The following is a 15,715-nucleotide window of genomic DNA, read 5'->3' as shown; positions in this document are numbered from 1 at the left end:
GGCTTATTGTCTGCTTATGTCCCTCTGTATATCAGACCTTACTCATTACTCATTCAAGATTTAACAATCAAGAAATATAGTTGAGTTGTCCCTTATTCGCCATGGTGCCTATTTTACGTAATCCATTTCTCTCATCTAATATTTGTGTATTCATGCTCTTTTTCATTACGTGATGTCCTCTTTAATGGTTCACGGTACGAATATTACGAAAGAGGATTCTCAAATGAGTCTCTAAATATGTTGTCACCCACCGCGCCTTTAAATTGGTTTGCAAAAGTCGCCACTCGCGTCGCTGACGGACAAATTATCCAAGTGTCACTTGAAAATAAGGTATGATTTGGGTTATTAACCAAAATTTATATTCCTGATGACTTTTTCGATCAAAGTCGTGACTGTTCAATAGGGATGTGCGATTGCTCGAAAATTCGAGTCGAATAGTTGGTACTCGACTCCCAAAATTTGCCAACAGGAAGCGCTAGCATAAAATTCATGTAATTATATCGTCTATAAAGTCCATACGTCGTCCGAACACCTTGGCCTGGGAATTTCAACTTGGTAACAGTCAACCACTTTAGTCGTAGACGTGGGAGCCTAATATCTTTTCGTCAGCAGCGGCGCGGGCGGCCTACTGTCTTCCGACCCGACTTAGCGGCGTACTCGGAGTAATCCTAGTGGGCCACTGCATCGCTCATACTTTCTTATCCGATACTTTTGTACCCTACCGTACTTTATTTATTCAAGCGCCGCGAGAATAGATAAATTGTTAAGATTTCTTAAAGAAACAAGATTATGTCTTTAACTTGTAATTTTAAGGTTTTGGCGGACAATGCTGGTCTTTCACGATTTTGACACAATTACCATCAACGTTCCTCATAACCATTTCCTTTTTACATCAGGCTAAGGACTCAAAATAGAAAATTTACAAGGGTATTGGAAAAGTGAGGATATGTTGGAGAATGGATTGTTGCATTGCCTGGTTCAGAAATAACCATACTCGACTCGACTCGATACTCGCGAGTAGTTTTCAACTCGACTCGATGCTCGCAAGTAATTTTCAATACGACTCGATACTCGCAAGTATTTTTTTAACTCGACTCGATACTCGTAAGTAGTTTTCAACTCGACTCGATACTCGCAATTAGTTTTCAACTCGACTTGATACTCGCAAGTAGTTTTCAACTCGACTCGATACTCGCGATTAGTTTTAAACTCGAATCGATACTCGCAAGTAATTTTTAACTCGAATCGAGATCAAAAAGTGCTACTCGCTCATCCCTACTTTTCAATGCTATTCCTCGCAATTACAAACATTATAATTTAAATTTTAGAAAAAAGTTGATTGCATAGCACACATCACCGCGCCACGGACATTTTTGAAAACCGATTAAAATGCGACCGAAGTGGCAACAGAAATCAGCCTTTTGTGGGATGAAATGGGACTCTATGCACTCCCCTATGTTCACAGTATGAGTTGACAAAATACAGAAGTTAAGTGCATGAAGCCAGTGACTCTATCCAAGGAGACCTCGGAAAGGAGGCTATATTCCATCCCATTGAAGGTTGATTTTAATAGGATGGTTTCCTATTATTTTTTATTGCCTAAATTGAAAGATTATTACTCCTGGAGTAAAATTTTCAAGCGCGCGAAAACGCGACGGCTAAGTAGGAATGCTAGGAAAAGTTCGTGTGGCGTATATCTGGTTCCAGCTTTCGCCGTGTGAGGTGACCTTGGGGCGAGGCTTTGAGCGCTGATACGACGCAGGCTGCTAGCAGGTAATAGAGTACCCTGTTAGCAGGTAGCGCTTGGCTTAAATAAGGATTATTATTACCCTATCTAACGAAAAAAGAAGTGGAATATGTAGGTATCATATGAACCTTTTTTGGGGCTACCATCATCCATTGTTCCAGCAGAAACTTTTTAAATATATGCCTATGAACATTAAATGGTAACGGATACAGTAGTACGGAAATACATAGTACGAAGAGAATTGCGTTAGTAGGGGAGGCGTTCATGACCAGGTAGAAGTTTATGAGAGGATCGTTTTTTAAGATAAAAAAAGTTAGTGAGGGGTCTGATCCGGAGTGTAGCACTTTACGGTGCGGAAAACGTGGACACTTTGGAAGGAGGACGACAGAAGACTGTAGGCATTCGAAATGTGGGTGTGAAGAAGAATGGAGAAACTAAAGTGGATGAAAAGGAGGAGTAAAGACATTTAATGGAATGATGATGGACTATAATGAAGTTTAACCTATTTTCATAGCCTAATATGGCCCAATAAACATCGGAATCAATGCATATGAATAAATTGATTCCTATGTTTATTGTACATTTTATATTATACTAAGTTATGAATATTGTCATGATAAAATATTATGTTGAACGATGAAACTACAGGAATCCTCATGTTTGCTTGTATAGCAAGCTATTCCGTGAGCTCAGCCAATCTAATTGGTGAGGTATTCAAATTCCTGGCCTAACGGAATGCTTCAATAATCCGAAAATACTTGTCTATTCCCTCCGTAGCGTTCCTCCTCCAGCAAATAGGCTTATCGTTTGGAGAGATGTTATTCCACCAACGCACCCGAATTATATCCTTCGTGCGAGAGTATATCGTTTGGAGAGGCTGTCAAAATAGGCCAAGCTTCATCACTGTCCATCATTATTCCTTTTATTTCGCTGCGCTATTACTTTTCCCATTAAAAAAAAAACTGACGGCGTCACTTTTTGTAGTAGCAATACCTTAATTCTTACCATAGAATAATAGTAATAGTTAATTCCCCTCTCGCTTGTTTCCCTACCCTAACCGAAAGGTTTCTAGAACTAATTTACGCAATTTATTCAAGTACTATTCAAGAACTAACTGACGCATTTTATTCAAGAGTGCATTACATTTTATTCATACGAACTGAATCTGATATTTATTGGATTTATTGCAGCATGCCGATTCGTGAAGATTTACATGAAACAATTTATGTAGAATCATGGGGGTATATGGAATCTCAAATATTGATTATATAGCGATAGGACCTTGATAATGACGAGCTCAATTTTTCGATATCTAGGTTGGGAAATGATGTAGTGTAGAGTTCATTATAAGTATCATTTTTCGAGGGAATTATGGTTATCCATTATATTTTGACTCGAGGATTTATTTAAATAATAAATTGTTTTTGATTTTAATGATAATAGTTTTATGTTGAATCATGAAAGTGTAGGAATCGCAAATATTGATTGTATAACTACACTACCTTGATAATGACGAGATAAATGTTTCAAAGCGTTCGTCGAAAAATAAACTAGTACAGAATTGACTAAAATTATTATTTTTTCATGAGAAAATAGGAGAAGGTTTTAAGTATATAAGCCTTTTATTATTCGGCGTATCCTGACAGTGTGTGAAAAATACCGAGACACGCGGATACGGTTTAATATGAGGGGAGACCTTGTATCCCCCTTAGGAAACCACCCTAATAATTTAAGTGATGAAATATTGCTTCTCAAGGAAATAAGTTTTTTATTCAAACATATCCGCATATTCTCTGTATTTTTTATACTTATTCAAAACGATGGACAAGTTTCCGTTAATTTGAAAGAAGGAAAGATAATGAAAGCAAATCATTAGAATTCTTTCGTTCAAGGTATAATGTTAAGTTTAAATGTATCGGTGGTAGGTCATTATAAGAAACCATTTTCTAAAATTAAAATGAAACTCACATAAAATGCTTCCGTACTCAATAATCATAGTCAATGGAGGATTTAATCGACATAGATTTACTTTTTATCGCTGTGAAATTTCTTTAAAATATGATACGTATCAGTCATGAAAATACAATCATATAAATGAAAATGTTGGTGAAAACGACAAAATTAAAAGTAGAGGTACTTAATAAAAGTCAGTAAATCGAAGAAAAAATTATTCCGAAGTAGAAACTTGTTCTGAGATTTAGGATTCAATAATGTTGCGTTAACGCAACGCTGGGGATTAATAGGTTAAATGATTGGGTAGGGTCCGTCGATGCAACCAAATTATAAATTGTACAATTTTTAAGGTTTTCCGTTGCATTTTTGTTTCATGCATAGGCTTGAATAATAAATTGCTGCCTGTGCTGAGTAAAAAAAAACCTTTGGCCGGTCCAACCGTCTGATTGCTGGGCATTAAGATGCGAAATAAGGTGGGGTGACCGTGTGATAGCGGGCACCGGCAAACATTCACAGGGAGGTAGAGGCGACGGTATCGCAGCAAAAACGGAGGGGTCGAACAAGCAAACCCCCCCCCCCCAGTACGAATGGGATGAGGTGACTTTGGGCGTGTTTTCCCTAATCGAGGTGGCCCGGCAGGTATTTAGCGATCCAATGTTCGTGGACCGAAGAGAGAAGGGCTTTCACCCATTTGTACCGTCTACGCAAACCCCGCGGCTAAATGCGTGCCATTTATTTGATTATGCGTTCGGACGCGCGCGCGAGGGGCTCCTTCCAAATGAGGAAAGTAGATAGGGCTCACCTTTGCTGTGAGGTTTTGTACCGGCCTCCAATTTGGGTAGTCCCGAGTTTGCATCCCGCAATAATAGGTATCATTTTGTTTTCTCTGGAAACCTGGATCACGAATATTCAAAGGAAACTAATATTTTTCCTGCAAAAAAAGAGATAACTAACGCCAACTATCGAGAAAAAGTTTAACTATTTTTCAATGATTTTTCCTTAAAAAAATTAAAACTTACGTCATTTATTGAGAAAAAAGTAAGCTCTTTTATATGATTTTTTCCTGCAAAAATTTGAAAACCAACGCCATCTATTGAGAAATTTTTAAACTATTTTTCAATGATTTTTTTGTGCAAAAAATTAAACCATACATCATTTATCGAGAAAATTTTGAACTATTATTCAATGATTTTTTCCTGCCAGAAAAGATAACTAACGCTATCTATTGAGAATATTTTAGACTATTTTTCCACGTGGAAATTTACTCAATTAATTCTTAGGATTGAAGGAAGTAAATAGGGTTCACGTTTTAGAGGTTTTTCACCGGCTTCCAACTTGGGTAGGTCTGAGTTGGCATCCCGCTATTGATAGGTATTATTTTTATTTCCTCGTGGAAGTAATATCACGAATATTACAAGAAAACTACTATAGTTAGTTGTAATTTTGTTTCTGCCAAAAATTATAACTAACGCTAACTATTGAGAAAATCTATACTATTTTTCTATATAGAAAATCAATTAATTTTTTTAACACAATTGATCAAATTTTCAAATGCCTGATTATAGAATATTGTATCTACTATCGCGGACAAGGCGTATAATTTTTTCTCTGTGGAATTTTCCTCACGTTTTGAGGTGTTTTTACCGGCCTTCAATTAGGGTTCCTCTGAGTCTGCATTCCGCTATTAATAGGTAGCATTTTCTTTTCTCGTGGAAGCAGGATCACGAATGTTCAAAGCAAGCTAACACTTTTTCCTGTAAAAAAATTATAACTAAGGCCATCCATTGAGAAAATTTTAAACTATTTTTCAATGATTTTTTTGCCAAAAAATTAAAAGTATCGCCATCTATTGAGAAACATTTAAACTATTATTTATGATTTTTTCCTGCTTAAAAATTGATAGCTAACGCTATCTATTGAGAAAATTTAAACTATTATTCCATAATTTTTTCCCTCCAAAAAATTATAATTAAGGCATATTAAGAATATTTTCAACTATTTTTCCATGTGAAAATTTAGTTTATTAATTCTTCCAAATGAGGGAAGTAGATAGGGTCCACGTTTTTGAGTTTTTTATCGGCCTCCAATTTGAGAATCTCTGATTTTGCATCCCGCTATAAATATGTATCATTTTCCTTCCTCTGGAAAGCAGGATCAGAAATATTCAAAGCAAACTAATATCATTTTAAAAAATATTAACTTGCATCTTCCAGAAACAGTACATAGATGAATTAAAAAGTAAAAACTATATATGTAAATCGGATATGGTCATTATAAAAATATTAGCTGACATTAAAGTGCAACTCATATTTGAATATTTCTGTAATCTTTAATCGTAATCTACAGATATCATGTAGACGAATAGGACCCTGTAAAATTGTATCATAGTTAATTCATACGCTAATCAATTCTATCGTTATGTCAGTCAATGAATATAAAACAAACATAATCATAATAAATCATCAAGATAAATATTTAAGTAAAAAATAAGTCCAAATTTACAATAATATTGTTTGAAATTGCAAATACAAATGTGTTTTACTGTGTTAAAGGGATGAGAATGTAGAAGACGTGATCCAAGATTTTATCGGTGACTTCTGCAGTTAATTGGAATAGCAATTGGAGGTAAGACTTCCTAGATAACGCTTTAGCATCTCAAAATCACACTAGATCATTAGGTTCTTGACCTATTTTGAGATTATCCGCTTGAATCTCCGTTTTCTGGAATATTCAGGAAAATTATGATGGAAGCAGCAATTCAGCTCACCACAAGATGTAGGATTTCTGCAAGTAGTGTAAAAATCAAGATAGTAAAATGTAGTGGGCTCGAGGAGTTGTAATGAATAGAAGAGATAGTAAAAAAAAAGATAAGCAAGATACCTTAATAATTTTAATACGCAAGATACTTAAATTTAAAATTGCTCTTTACAATACAGAACCAATGCACGCAACAGGAATTTATCGCTGACTACCTTAATAAATTGGACTACGAAATGGAGATAAGATTTCTTCTTGATAACGCTCCAGCATCTCAAAACTCATACTAGATCACGAGGTTTTTGACCTATTTTGAGATTATCCACTTGAATTTCCATTTTCTGGAATATTCAGGAGAATTATGATGGAAGCAGCAATTTAGCTCACCACAAGATGTAGGATTACTCCAAGTACCTACTGTAAAAATCAAAATAGTAAAACGTAAAGGGCTCGAGGAGTTTTAGAGAATAGAAGGTAGGGTGAAAAAAACCGATACGCAAGATGCTGAAAACAGCTCTTTACAATGCAAAACCGATGCACGCAATGCGAATGGATGAATAATATACCCCTTCAACTGGTACATACGACTCTCCACGGCTGTAAGGCTTAAGAATTTCGCTCGCTGTCTCCGTTCGTTCACGCTTGCTTGTCTCTCGCGACTGTTCCATCGGAGTTTTCCTTCAGAATGGAGAATATTTCGATCTGTCCCCCCTCCTATCCAACCGAGAGTCTCGCGACGAAAAATCGACTTTTTTTTTCTTCCGGGACTCTCATTACGCATAGCGAAAGATTATCCACGTTTGAATTAAATGTCGCGGTGATAAATTAATTTTATGGATGTACATTTAAGTAGTTTCTCCTGGAAATTCATTTGAACCTTTAAACTTGTTGACCAAAGTACCAGGACAAAGTCATCAGCGGGATTTACTAGGACCTAATCCAGACCGCGTTTATTCCATGGGAAAGCTGAAGTAGTGAAATCTACGGCACTACAGTGAACCTCTGAAATATCGTCTCCAACTCTCAAAGGTATCATAATCGAATCAGTGTCGAATGTCCGCAAATTTAAACGCGATGTTAGTAAAATTAGGCATTGCAATATTTCCACTGACAATGAGTTGTATTATGACACTACGCGTTCCGTCGTTACAAACAACATTATCAAGTCGTTGTTGTGTTGTTTGTAACGATGAAACGCGTAGTGTCATAATACAACTCAGTGGAAGTATTGCTATGTCTAATTTTACTATTATTTAGAACTTCCACCATATTGTGCCCATCATCATTCAAGATATTATTTATATATATATATATTTTTTTATATCACGAGATGTGGGTCAAATGTAAATATTATTTATTTTTTCAAACTTTGCCTACGTTTCGGACATTATATTTGTCCATCCTCAGGGCTATAAAAATGATAATGTATGATACAAAATTAGTTAAATACAGGCAATTTTACAGTTGTTATACATTAAAATACATGGAAATACATATTCAAAATTTACCTTTAAGTCTGATGTTTTTATTTATTTACAATTTGGTTGCTTGGATTTCTTTCTTTGTTGGTTATGTCATTTATTAAATTACATCAGACTTAAAGGTAAATTTTGAATATGTATTTCCATGTATTTTAATGTATAACAACTGTAAAATTGCCTGTATTTAACTAATTTTGTATCATACATTATCATTTTTATAGCCCTGAGGATGGACAAATATAATGTCCGAAACGTAGGCAAAGTTTGAAAAAATAAATAATATTTACATTTGACCCACATCTCGTGATATAAAAATATATATATAATGCTACCGGCGCTTAAAGTAACTGGGTGATTTTTTTCGAAGAAAAAAATATAATGGTATCATATATACGTGAGAAAACATTTGATTTGTTGCGCTCTATCTTAGAATACCAGATGGTAAAATTCATAAATAACAACATTTGTGATTTGTGTTTTTATACGAGATTTGAAGGCAAAGTTTCCTACCATGACAATTCATACACAGCATATTCATTGGTAGAAATTACGACCTAAAAACTCGGTCAAAATGTATTGAGAGAAATTTTTGGGAGCAGCGCCAACTAATTCACTCTGGGATTTTGTAATCAACAATTGCTGGTAGATAGTTCTCCACAAGTGAATCGTGAGTCAACTCCATCACTGGATAACGGTTAGGACAAAATATTATCAGGAAACTTTTTACTATGACTTAAAAAGTCCCCCGTTTGCTGCGGAAATTTTTGTTTTCAAGATGTATTGTTGGAATCAAGAGTTATAAACCAAGACCAATTTTGTTGCTGAGCCAAAACTAACCAGAAATACTTAAATGGAATTTGAACTTAGTTCATAATTTATGGCATTCAACAGTAGCAAAAGCATTCACAGCTTTTGAGTGTAAATGGTTTGAAATCAAATGGAGTATGAAACCGCACGGAATATTGCGCTTTTCCTCGTGCGTGTCAAAGTTTTTCGTGATGAGAACTTTATGAAATTAGTTGGGATTAGTATTCTTTGTTGTCGAAGGTCAGAGAACTCTGGGTTTTGCACCAATGCACTGACCATTATGTTAATCAGGTTCCACACTTTTCGTGATAATTGAACAGCTTTAATGAAACCAGAGCCTAATGCTGCAGTCACATTCCTGATTAGTACGATTATTTTATTAGAAGTTGGAGCATTTCATTAGTCGAAGTCTCCTCGAAGCCTCTAGTGTTCCGATTCCTCTTTGATTTATACTAGTTATCACTCATAGTGTGCTCAGAAACACTTACATAGATGATAAGTATGGTAATTTCTATCAGCGTTAACTAGTTTTACCAATATTGTAAACGTATTTATGAGGAAAAGCCCTAATTTTCCTCGCAGTGGACTGATTTGAATATTAATAATGATAATTATTATTAGAAAAAAAATGGTTCCAAGTTGACCATTTGGTCGACGTCAATCACCTAAAATTCATTTTTTTAATCCTCGTGTTAAATATCTGAGTAAGAATTGCTCTACGATTTCGTCGGGTAAACCATCACAATGCTCTATTCCCCGATGCAAGAAGGAAAATTTGAGAGTATTTGAGAGCTTCAACAGAGGGTCTATTTAACAATTATGATCCTTTCTTGAGAGATAACTAAGTATTTTTTAAGTTCTTTGATAGTTTCCTCCACGAACAATCACCAATACACACTTTATAAATACACTTAATTCGTGCTGTCAACCTCCTTGACTCATATTATGTTTGGCCCAACATCTTCAACATCTCCACAATACTTGCCTTTCTTTTAAAATTTCCCATAATAAATCTTAGAGCTGAGCGCTGAACTATGTCCGTGGTTTAATCTCACCTCTCAGATGAAGATCCCAAATCGACGCCTCGTATTCTAAGGTAGGCCCTACAAACGTTTCATACGCGAAGTATCAATAAACCAAACTTTAATAAATGCTAGTCGTAATTTCGTTGGAGCATTTCCTTTTTACTTGTAAACGGCTGGTGTCCTAACACCCCCTGCGAGACGTCTATGGTGGGGGCTTGCGGGCTAGTATTTTCATGTTGATGAAGTCTTTAATTTTGCTGCCTCTCTTCATTTTCTAGCGATTTGATCGATGGATTTTTCTTCCTCGTAGGAAAATGCACTAAAATCGCTGGCACATTAATTGCTTGGTTTCGCTAATAGTAGGGCCCGCCCGCCTTTGTGACGGTGCGGGATTCCTCGTCCCTTCCCTATCCCCTCCCAGGAGGCGTCGTCGGGATCCTATCGCGGCGGCGCCTCCTTCCTTGTTCCCTCCCGTCCTTCCCCTCTCTCTCTTCTCCACTCGTCTCGTTTCCACTGTATCTCTTCATTAGGGTTCCTATCATAAATACGTTATACTCTAAAAGCTTTGGTGGCAGTCCTTTCAAAATGCAGTCCTCATTTCTAATCCTTGCGTGCCTATACAATCACTCCTAGATATTTAAAATTATTTGTTTCCGTCAGAAACGTAACCATTATTCGTCAATAATCCAATATAGTATTACTATTCTTCCAAAATCTAAAAAGTTTAGTTTTTCTTGCATTCATGATCATTTTATTCTCGTCAGACGATTTCCCTATTATTTATTTAGGTCATTTTGTTACATATTACAATCAGTGGCGTAACTATAGGGGGCATGAGGTGGATATATCCCCCCCCCCCAAAGCCTCAGAGAAAAAAAATATTATAAAACTACTGCCTAGTTTTGATATATATTATAATTGCATCTACTCAAAGTTAAATTTTAAGCACCAAAATGATGAAAAATGCATATCCAGGCATGTCATTTTTCAAAAATTTTCTCGGACCCCGATTGCTTGTGGGGGGGGGGGAGTCGCCCCATAGGTCCCTCATCCCCCCCTCCAAAGCAATTGCCTAATTACGCAACTGATTGCAATCATTTACTCGGCCCAAGCCTCTGCAAATAATGCAATAGTAATGGAAACATTAAGTACTTATTTCTAAAGTTGGTACCAACCCCCTACAGAAGTTGACATGCCATTACTTAAAAAAACAAATGAAAATCGAGTCTGAAATATATTGCACGGAAAGTACTTGGAGAGCTTCTCTTGTTACCATACAAGGGAGGTTTAAAATATTTCCCACATGCTGACCTATAAGGCAGACGAGGCGAAAGTAAGGAAGCATGAAAAGCAGGCATGAGAATGTCACGCATAATGAATTTGCATGCTTGAAGCGCTGTCCGCCGAAGAAAGTAATGAGATTAACGCCTGGAAAGTAAAATAAAACCCAAAGTACTTGCAAGGAAGCAAGTCCCTCTCACATGTTCAATAAATTCTGCCGGGTAATGGTTATGTAAACAGTGTGAAACTACTTCTAAAGTCAAATCATATCTAAGGCTTCTCAAGAATTCTCCAGAAGAATTCGTTTTTACTCTGTTCTTACTGTAATATTAGGTGTCCACTTAGAAAAATGCAGAATAACAGGGCATACGAGAAACTCTAAGAGGAAATCAATATAAACCAGTAATCTGTACCTCTGTCCACCATCACTGGTCAACAATCCAAAGATTAGTTTGATGCCTATTAGTTAATCTTTTCGTCTCTACGTATTTCTTCTTCCACATTCTTCTTTATCTGTTCTACATATTTTATTCGAGGTCTTCGTCTTGTCTTCTGCTAAACTCTAAGAGGATATCAATATAAATTAGTTATTTGTTTCTCTCTCCATCATCACTGGTCAACAATCCAAATATTAGTTTGACACCTATCAGTTAATGTTTTCATGTCTACGAATTTTTTCTTCCACATTCTTCTTTATCTGTTCCACATATTTTATTCGAGGTCTTCGGCTTGCCTTCTGTTAATTATAATTTGCTAATTATGAAAAATTTCATCTTTTTCTAATTCCTCTTTTTTCAACTACAAACAAGTTCTAATGTGATGCATGAGGTGCTGTCCTAGATGATTGCCTATATCAGGCCAGCAGGTGGAAACCATATTGGTCGGTACAGCGACTTATTCTTCGCTACGTGCGTGGCAACATTTACTTTAATGGCCGCAGTACTGCGATGTGGAAGGCAAGGGGATGCCACCGCATTATGACTCCGCGGACTAACAACTACTCCATTTATTTTCATCTTATACAATTGAGGAATTCTCTCGAGTAAAATAATCAGGAGGTAAACAAGTCTCCCATTCGGATCTCCGGGTGAGGATTACCCGATCAAATTTAATAGAACCTATCTCTATCTAATCTGATTGGCTAATCTTCTAAGGCTACTCTGTAGTTCTTGATGGAAATGTCAATATTTAATTTTTTCAAACAATTTAAATAGCTATTATCAGAGTTCTCACCGTATTCGAATTCATATTTTTTCAAGTACAAACAACTTGGGATTGGGATTTTTAATAATGTAACATAATTGTGCGATTAACTTTTCAAAGTTTACAAAACTCTGTCAGGTTTAAAAACTCATATTTACATGTATCGGTTTATTTTTTTATTTCTTAGCTTAATACGCTATGTCTTACTTAACCGGCATAAAGCATGGTTAACACTCGTAATAATAAAATAAATAGTACAACACTGCATTTGTGTAGTGCTGTAAAGAATTGAAGAGCACAAATGTTTTTTTGTATGTTTGGGGATTACCCAAAATCATAATGAGCACACCCATTGTCTACTCATTCGATGTTGTAGAGATATCTGATAGATGTTGCAACATCGCAGCCATGTCCACTTTTGGACATCGCTGCGATGTTGTTTGGCGGGTCCTTAGGATATTCGACAGATATCCATGTAGAATTAAAACGGATATTGCACGGATGTCAAATGTTAACGCCGAAAATGTTGTCTGTATGTTGTTGGGATATTGTTTGCTACTTGGGAACATATGACCGATGATTTTTTCGGAAATTATTTTTAAGTGTTCCTACCCTCTCGCATACCCTCGAAGAGTTCCTTTTTTTTAAAAAAAAGTTACATTGATGCATCATTTCTCCTGGAAATATTTTAGTTCCAGGGTAATAGGTGTAGGACCTAAATGTACCAATTCCCTCTGTCAACCATCTCAATGGTAGCTTATCCTCAAGAATTCGTTTTCACTCTATTCTTACCTCTAACAAGAATTCCCATTTTACTTTCATTTAAAAATGTCTAGCTTATCTCCTAAGCGCTCTAGTATCGACGAGAACCCATTTCTGTGACAACCAATCAATCTTCTTAGGCTTTTTCCAGACATCGCTGACAGGTCAATCATAGGTATACGAGACAAACTTCTTTTAAACGAGAAACTCGAGCGACCATTAACATTCCATTTTCACCATTGCTCTTCGCCGGTGAAATCTACCAGCCCTGAATATGCGTTCTTATCTCATTTTTATGACAATGTGTTATCTAATTACATGCGAAATGAAGCGACTTTGCCTCAGAATGTGGATATTATTACTTAATGAATGCTCATACAAGCCTAAGATCTACTCTCTCTATTATTTCCACTCTCTTATATGAAATAAAATATATTTTTTTCATTGCAGAATAGATGTGGTTAAACATTTTAGTCACTTCTTAAAATTCCATTCATTTTCTGGAGCCATTAAATTTTTTGTAGAAAATTGGACCAACCTCACCTCGTCACAGGGTGACTTTGTAGTATGAACTACATTTAATTTTTGAATAGGAAAATTGGTAGGTCAGGTTGAATCCATTTTTCAACGATCACTGAACATAATATGAATAACGCTGTTTTAGATTTGCCATTAGAGGCCTATGGCAGTTTTGTCTAACACAACTGCGTGTCAATTACTTCCAGCTGATAATGTCCTTTAGATACTTCCGGCGTGTTTTTTATGGTAATGTTAAAAAAAAACTCTCAAAAATCACAATACAAGCATAGTATAACCGTAAGTCACTTTTATTCCTAATATTGTAAAAAATATATTTCAATACTTTGACGTTTTATAGAATTCTTATCTTACGTCGGGCAGATAGGGCGTTCCGTTACTTCCCGGATGAAGGAACACAAAAGGGCGATATTACATCGTGACACGGAGAATTCGGCCGTGGCTGAGCATGATTACTCGGGAGACGGACATAAAATTTTAATCGACGAAACGCAGGTGTTAGCCCAAGAAAAATTTTATCACAGACGATTAATTTGGGAGGCAATTGAAATTAAGAAATGTCCCCTGTATTTCAACCGAGTTGACGGCGTTAAATTAAGATAGACGTAGAAGAGAAGCCGGGTCCATGGCCGACATCTTAGATCATTTGCCCCATGAGGGTAAGGAAGGGAGGAGAGGCACCCGGCGTCGGCATTAGCCTGCTCTTAACGAAAGGCGCCAAGGGGACAACGGCTTAACGTCCCATCCGACGGACGGAGTGTTGCGCTTGAAATGTCCTCCACACAACATTTAAGGAGGGACCGGGCAGTCTCTGAAAATTCTCTGCCACCGCCGGGATTTGAACCCCAGTCCACGGGGTGGGAAGCCAATACTCTAGCCACCACACCAACCCGATCCCCTCTGCATATATTGCTCTGCGAGCCATTTCAATATATTTCATCGGCGAACACAACCATAGTACCAGTGATCAAATCCAGGCGGCGGCAAAGAATTTTCAAACGCTACCCTATCCAATTTCTTCCTGATGTCTTGCTTGCTGTGTCCGTTTTCCTCTAATGTATTGCCCAAACAGTTGAAATGATTCACCATCTCAAGTTATTGATCACATACTCTTATCTTGGGCCTCATATTCCTAGCTCACGATGGTTTACAAAGCCGCAATACCCTGGTCTTTTTATGATTAATCCTCATGCCATATTCAAGGAACCGTGATTCTGTCACATCCATCAGTGCCTGCAACCCTTTCGCCGACCGACTAATCATCCGTGAATTTTACTGATTTAAATGTAAATCCTCCAATTTCAACTCTAATATGCTGCCAAATAGTTTGATTCTGAACCGATTCCGATTCATGTTTGTGACCACATAGTTTTACCTTGATCCTCACAGTCCTATCTCCCAATGCTTTACAAAACCACAGAACCATGGTCTTCTTAAGATTAATCTTCATGCCATATTCATCACACTGTCGGCAACCCTTTCACTAACTGGCTAATCAAAGCCTGATCATCTGAGAATATCAATGATTTAATTACAAATATTCCAACAAACACCTGTCTCTAACCCATTCAATGCTTTCCGCAGAATTTTCCCTGCATATAAATGCCATAAGCCATGACGGTAGTGGACCGGCCAGTCTCACACCTCGACCAATGCTTGTCCATCAAGACTCTTCGTTAGCTACCCTTACTTTAGCAGTTTCAGACATATACAGGTTACTTATCAGTCGCCTACACGTCCAACCTATCTCCCTCTATTTTCTTAAGAATTTCCATGAACTTTACCCAGTTTACTTATAAAGCTCGAGATAACTAAAAACTACCCCGCAAGACGCCTCAATAGGCGTGTGGCGGGGGATGTTAGGACACCAGCCGTTGAAAAATGAAAATTATATGCCCTAATGAAATTACGCCTTGCATTTATTTAAGTCCCTCATTGTTCGAGGGGATAGATGAATTCTTATATCTATCCGTTCTGCAAAATATATTCCTATTGATGTATCGATTCTGTCGTACCTGGAAATGCAGTGGGTTTCCGATCTTATGTTCTCGGTATCAGGGGTACAGCTAGGAATTAATGCTGGGGGAGGGTTTAGGTGCAACTAATACCAGGATGCGTGGGGGTATGGAATACCCACCAGGACAAGCGGTAGGTGCGAGATT

The sequence above is a fragment of the Ischnura elegans genome, chromosome 12, assembly GCF_921293095.1.
Source record: "Ischnura elegans chromosome 12, ioIscEleg1.1, whole genome shotgun sequence".
Lineage (NCBI taxonomy): Eukaryota > Metazoa > Arthropoda > Insecta > Odonata > Coenagrionidae > Ischnura > Ischnura elegans.
This window is presented reverse-complemented; position numbering follows the sequence as displayed.